This window comes from Humulus lupulus, chromosome 8 (genome assembly GCF_963169125.1).
Source record: "Humulus lupulus chromosome 8, drHumLupu1.1, whole genome shotgun sequence".
Taxonomy (NCBI): Eukaryota; Viridiplantae; Streptophyta; class Magnoliopsida; order Rosales; family Cannabaceae; genus Humulus; species Humulus lupulus.
The window spans coordinates 105,549,091-105,555,328 of record NC_084800.1 but is presented as its reverse complement, the minus strand read 5'-3'; positions in this window follow the sequence as shown (position 1 = coordinate 105,555,328).

Below are 6,238 nucleotides of genomic sequence, written 5' to 3'. Positions count from 1 at the left end.
TGAAACTTACAGAGCCCTGACGATCCGTCGTCAGGTTGAATTCGCGGAGCGTCCTGCCGAGTTCAGCGCTCCTCAGCCGATCATGGATCGGCCAGCCGCCGAAGCGGGCTTCCGCCCTAAACTCAGACAGGACACGGCCCCCCTGGCAGCTGACCTGCTAGACCAGGTGGGGAACACCATGTCCAACCTCCAGCTCAGGAGGTACGCCACGATAGCCAACCTGGACGTACTGTTTATCTCCCAGGCTCTCCGCCACCAGGCCACCGCGGTAAATTTTACTTTTCTTACATTCCTTCCCTTACTTGTTGATGAGGATTTTATTTTCTAACTTATCTTTGCTCCAGGTTGACCTGTTGTCCCATCGGAGTGCCGATCTAGTGGCCGAGCTAGCCATGAAGATGGAGACGGCTAAGCTGGAGTTGGAGGTGGTCGTGAATCAAAGGGAGGCCGCCAAGGAGGCCTTTGGCCGGGAGATGGCCCGTGCCCAGACAGAGCGCGAAGAGCTCGACCGCGCCAAGGCCGGGTTGGAAGAGGAGTTGTCCTGGAAAACAAAGGAGGCCGATGAGCGGGCGACACTTTTAGAGACGGTCGCGGCTCAGTCCGTCTTGGATAAGGAGGAGATCCAGGCCTTGAAGGTATGGTTCTGCGAACTGGGTGACTCCCTCCTTCAGGAGAAGGCGGTGCACGAAACAACCCGCCGCGAAAAGGAGGAGGCCGAGGGCCTGCTGGATGTCACTTTTGACGAGGCCATCTACATGGTCTGGTGCAAGGACAAGAGTATGAACCTCCTTGTCTTCCCTGATCCGGAGTCGAAGCGGGCCGAGTTCGAGGCCAAGGAGAAGAAGGACGCGGACCTCCGGGCGGACGAGTTGTAGGCCCGAATCCCGGCCTTGTAATTTTATTAGTATTTTTGGCTTGTAATTAAGTTTAAAACACTGCTACCTTCTCTGATTTTTATGTAGGCTTCCTTTCGTTGCTCCGAGTAGAAATTTTATTTTGTTGCTGCGATTAATTGATTGTCAGGATTTAGTTCCGGTTCCAACAGCCTAGACTAGACCCGACGACTTAACTCGCCGAGTTTTTAATCCTGGCACCAAGTCCAGGGCCATCGAGGCTTAGTTTAACTTGGAGCTCTGATCTCCTTTCATCATCTTTAGGCCATGGCTTTGCCCTGGGGCAAACCGGATGCTTCTATCTCCCGGATATTGTTCGTCCGGGGTGGGACCGGCCTTGGGCTCGGTCCTCTTTATTTTTTACCCCCGGACGTCGTTCGTCCGAGGTGGGACCGGCCTTGGGCTGTGTCCTCTTTTTATACCCCCGGGCGTCGTTCGTCCGGGGTGGGACCGGCCTCGGGCTCGGTCCTCATTGTTTTATACCCCCGGACATCGTTCGTCTGGGGTGAGACCGGCTTTGGGCTCGGTCCTCTTTATTTTATATCCCCGGACGTCGTATGTCCGGGGTGGGACCGGCCTTGGTCTCGGTCCTCTTTTTATATCCTCGAACGTCATACGTCTGGGGTGGGACCGGGCTCGGTCCTCTTTTTATACCCCCGGACGTCGTTCGTCCGGGGTGGGACCGACTTTGGGCTCGATCCTCTTTTTATACCCCCGAACGTCGTTCGTCCGGGGTGGGACCCGCCTCGGGCTCGGTCCTCTTTTTATACCCCCGGACGTCGTTCATCCGGGGTGGGACCGACCTCGGGCTCGGTCCTCTTTTTATACCCCCAGACGTCGTTCGTCCGGGGTGGGACCGGCCTCGGGCTTGGTCCTCTTTTTATACCCCTGGACGCGTTCGTCCGGGATGGGACAAACGTCGAGCTTGGTCCTCTTTTTATAGCCCCGGACATCGTTCGTCCGGGGTGGGACCGGCCTCGGGCTCGGTCCTCATTGTTTTATACCCCCGGACATCATTCGTCCGGGGTGAGACCAGCCTTGGGCTCGGTCCTCTTTATTTTATATCCCCGGATGTCGTATGTCCAGGGTGGGACCGACCTTGGGCTCGGTCCTCTTTTTATATCCCCGGACGTCATTCGTCCGGGGTGGGACCGGCCTCGGGCTCGGTCCTCTTTTTATACCCCCGAACGCCGTTCGTCCGGGGTGGGACCGGCCTCGGGCTCGGTCCTCTTTTTATACCCCCAGACGTCGTTCGTCCGGGGTGGGACCAGCCTCAGGCTCGGTCCTCTTTTTATACCCCTGGATGTCGTTCGTCTGGGATGGGACCGGCCTCGTGCTCAGTCCTCACTGTTTTATACCCTCGGACATCGTTCGTCCGGGGTGAGACCGTTGGGTTTGCGTCACCCGAACCTTGTTGGTCCGAGCTGGGACTAGCCTGAGCTTGCGCCCCGCCAGGTATTTGCTTATACCCGGGATACCCCCCGCAAGTGAGCGGAGACGGGTCTGGGGTCACTTGAGAAAGATTAGTACAGTTTTACAACATTCCTTTATGACGTTTTGGACACACCATTTTCATTGTTTGAAGAAAAGGGTCGCCCTGAGGCGTACATTGTTTACAACGAAAATATTAAACTTGTACACACTCTCCTGACTACTGATATTATTTACAGAGATGCTCTGCATTCCAAGCTCGCGGGACTTCCGAGCCATCGAGCCGCTTTAAGCGGTACGTCCTGGGGCACACCTCGTGCGGGATCTCGTATGGCCCCTCCCAATTTGGGCCCAGAACCCCCACCCCCAGATCCTGAGTAGCAGGGAAGATTCTTCGTAAAACCAAGTCGCCGGTTCCAAACTTACGGCTCTTGACTTTGGAGTTGAAGTGTCGCGCGATCTTGCCTTGGTACATCATCAGCTGCACCTGCGACTCTTCCCGGATCTCTTCGATGAGATCTAGTGATTCTTGGAGTAAGGCGTGGTTTTGGGCGGGATCATACGTGTCACGTCAGTGGGACGGGACAGTCGTTTCGATTGGGATGACGGCTTCGCATCCATAGACCATGGAGTAGGGTGTGTGTCTGGTTGACGTCCTCTCGGTCATCTGGTAAGCCCATAGTACGCGGGGCAGTTCCTCGGGCCATTTGCTCTTACAGGCCTGGAGTTTTTTCTTCAGCGTCCCCTTCAGGATTTTGTTCACGGCTTCTGCTTGCCCGTTTGCTTGGGGCCTCGCAACCGCGGAGAATCTCTTCACTATATCGTGCCTTTCGCAAAAATCTGTGAAGTGGGCGCTGTCGAACTACTTCCCGTTGTCGGACACGATTTTGTAGGGGAGGCCATACCGACACACTATGTTATTGATGACAAAATCTAAGGCCTTTTTGGAAGTGATTGTGTTCATGGGCTCCACCTCAATCCACTTCGTGTAATAGTCCACGGCCACGATGGCATACTTTACCCCTCCTTTTCCGGTCGGGAGAGATCCGACGAGATCAATCCCCCACACTGCGAAGGGCCAGGGGCTATTCATCAAAATTATCTCTATCGGGGGGGCCCGTGGTACCTTCGCGTACCTCTGGCACTGTTCGCACTTGCGGACGTAGTCAATACAGTCTTTCTTCATGGTTGGCCAGAAGTATCCTTGGCGCAGGATCTTCTTGGATAGGCTGGGCCCGGCAATGTGATCTCTGCAAAAACCTTCGTGCACTTCATGCATGATGGCGCTCAGCTTAGTCCCGGACACACACGTGAGGTAAGGCATGGATAAACCCCAGCGATAGAGTTTTCCGCCCATCATGACATATCGTTGGACTTGGTAACTGAGTTTCCTGGCTGCGGCCAGGTCGTTTGGAACTTCCTCGGTAGACAGGTAGCGGATGAGCGGTCCCATCCAGGAAATGGAGTGATCGACGGTGTGGACCGCGGGGGCCCTGATGCTTGGGACGGGGAGATGGTTGACGGGGACCAGTCCGGCCAGCTCAGCCTCGGCGTCGGTGGCCAGTTTCGCTAGTGTATCTGCGAAGACATTTTGCTCCCGAGGGATCTGGCGGATGGAATGTGTTGTGAATGCCTGTAGCATTTCCCTCGTTTGAGTCACGTAGGCCGCCATTCTCTCTCCTTTAGTCTGATATTCCCCCGAGATTTTTCTGACAACTAGCTAGGAATCGCTGTAAATTTCCAGGTTCGCTGCCCCTACCTCCCGGGCCAAGCGCAGGCCAGCTAGGACAGCTTCATGCTCCGCTTCGTTATTTGACGCCTTGAACTGGAAACAGAGGGCATTTTGTAACTGGTGCCCCTGCGGTGATACCAAGATGATCCCGGCCCCGGCCTCGTTCTCATTCGAGGCTCCGTCCACGAAGAATTTCTACACGGGCGTCGCGGGGGCTTCGGGAATATTGTCTTCCGGAGGCATCCCAGAACATTCAACGATGAAATCGGCCAGGGCCTGTCCCTTGATGGACGCCCTAGGGATGTAGGATATATCGAACTGGCTCAGCTCCATGGCCCACTTCAAGAGTCTTCCCGATGACTCAGGCTTCTGTAACACCCGCCGCAGGGGATGGTTGGTTAGGACCTTTATGGCGTGGGCCTGAAAGTAAGGCCGAAGCTTTCGGGATGCCATCAACAGGCAGAAAGTCATCTTTTCGATCAATGGGTACCGAGACACAGCGTCCAGCAACCGCTTGCTTACATAGTATACCGGGAGCTGTGTCCTTTCTTCCTCCCATACCAACGCGGCACTGATCGCATGCTCGGTCACGGCCAGGTACAGATGCAGGGGCTCCCCTTCTACCGATTTCGCCAGGATTGGGGCTTGGGCCAAGTGTTCTTTCAGCTTTTGAAAAGCCTCTTCGCATTCGGGTGACCATTCGAAGCGCTGGCTTCCCCGAAGGACGTTGAAGAACGGGACACACTTGTCTGTGGCTTTGGAAACGAAGCGACTCAAAGCAGCTATTCTCCCCGTCAGACTTTGCACGTCCTTGTGTTTCCGGGGAAAGGCCATGTCGATCAGTGCCTTGATCTTATCTGGATTGGCTTCTATTCCCTGGAAACTCACTATGAAGCCCAGGAACTTCCCGGAGGCCACGCCAAAAGTGCACTTTTTGGGATTCAGCTTCATCCCGTACTTCCGGATGACTGCGAAAGCCTCTGCCAGGTCATCCAAATGGTTCCGGGATTTCTTGGACTTGACCAGCATATCATCGAAGTATACCTCCATGTTTCGCCCTAACTGGGCCCGAAACATTCGATTGACGAGCCTTTGGTAAGTTGCTCAGGCATTCTTCAGTCCGAAAGGCATGACTATGTAGCATAGATTCCCCTGTCGGTTTGGAAACTAGTGTGCTCCTGATCTGCGACGTGCATAGAGATCTGATTGTAGCCGGAGTAAGCATCCATGAAGATCAAGATCTCGTATCCAGACGTAGGATCCACCATTTGGTCGATCCGGGGGAGCGGGAAACAGTCCTTCGAACAGGCTTTGTTGAGGTCCGTGAAGTCGATGCATATCCTCCACGTCCCGTTCGGTTTTGGCACCAAGACGGGATTGGCCAGCCACACGGGGTACACAGCCTAGCGTATGAAGTTGATGGAAGACAGCTTCTCAACCTCCAGCTTAAGGGCCTCGGCCCTCTCCGTCCCCAAAGGCCTGCGTTTCTGGCGGACCGGGGTCGCGTTTAGGTCGAGACTTAACGCGTGGCAAATGATATTGCGGTCAATCCCAGTCATGTCTAAGTGAGACCAGGCCAGGATATCCTGGTTTCCCTTAACTTGGGCGATGATGGCGGCCCGAACATCCGCCGGCAGACTCTTTCTGACTTGGATGATCTGGGTCGGATCGGTTTCCCTGATGCACACCTCTTCTATCTCATCCATTGGTTCCAGGACGCGGTCGTCCCCTATCCGCGGGTCCAGGTCATCCTCTTCCTGGACCACCCTCTCAGTAGGCGGGAGGGGAATTGGCTCGACGAAGTCCTCAACGAGCTCTTCCCGGATCATGTATATGGGCCAGGCCGACACATGGTAGCACTTACGGGCGCTCTTCTAATCTCCTCAGACAGTCCCTACCCCTCCGATGTCGCATGGGAACTTCATGCAAAGATGGCGGATGGAGGTGATGGCTCCGAACTCGACCAGTGCGGGCCGGCCAAAGATGACGTTGTAAGCGACGGGGCAGTCCACCACTACAAAGGTGCAGAACTTGAATGAGTGCTGCAGTTCACTTCCCAGCGTAACCGGCAGCTGGATCTTTCCCATGGGGAGAAGCGCATCTCCGTTGAAGCCGTAAATCTGGGTTAGGCACAATGCCAGATCCGCTTCAGTCAAGCCAATGGCGGTGAAAGCGGGCTTGA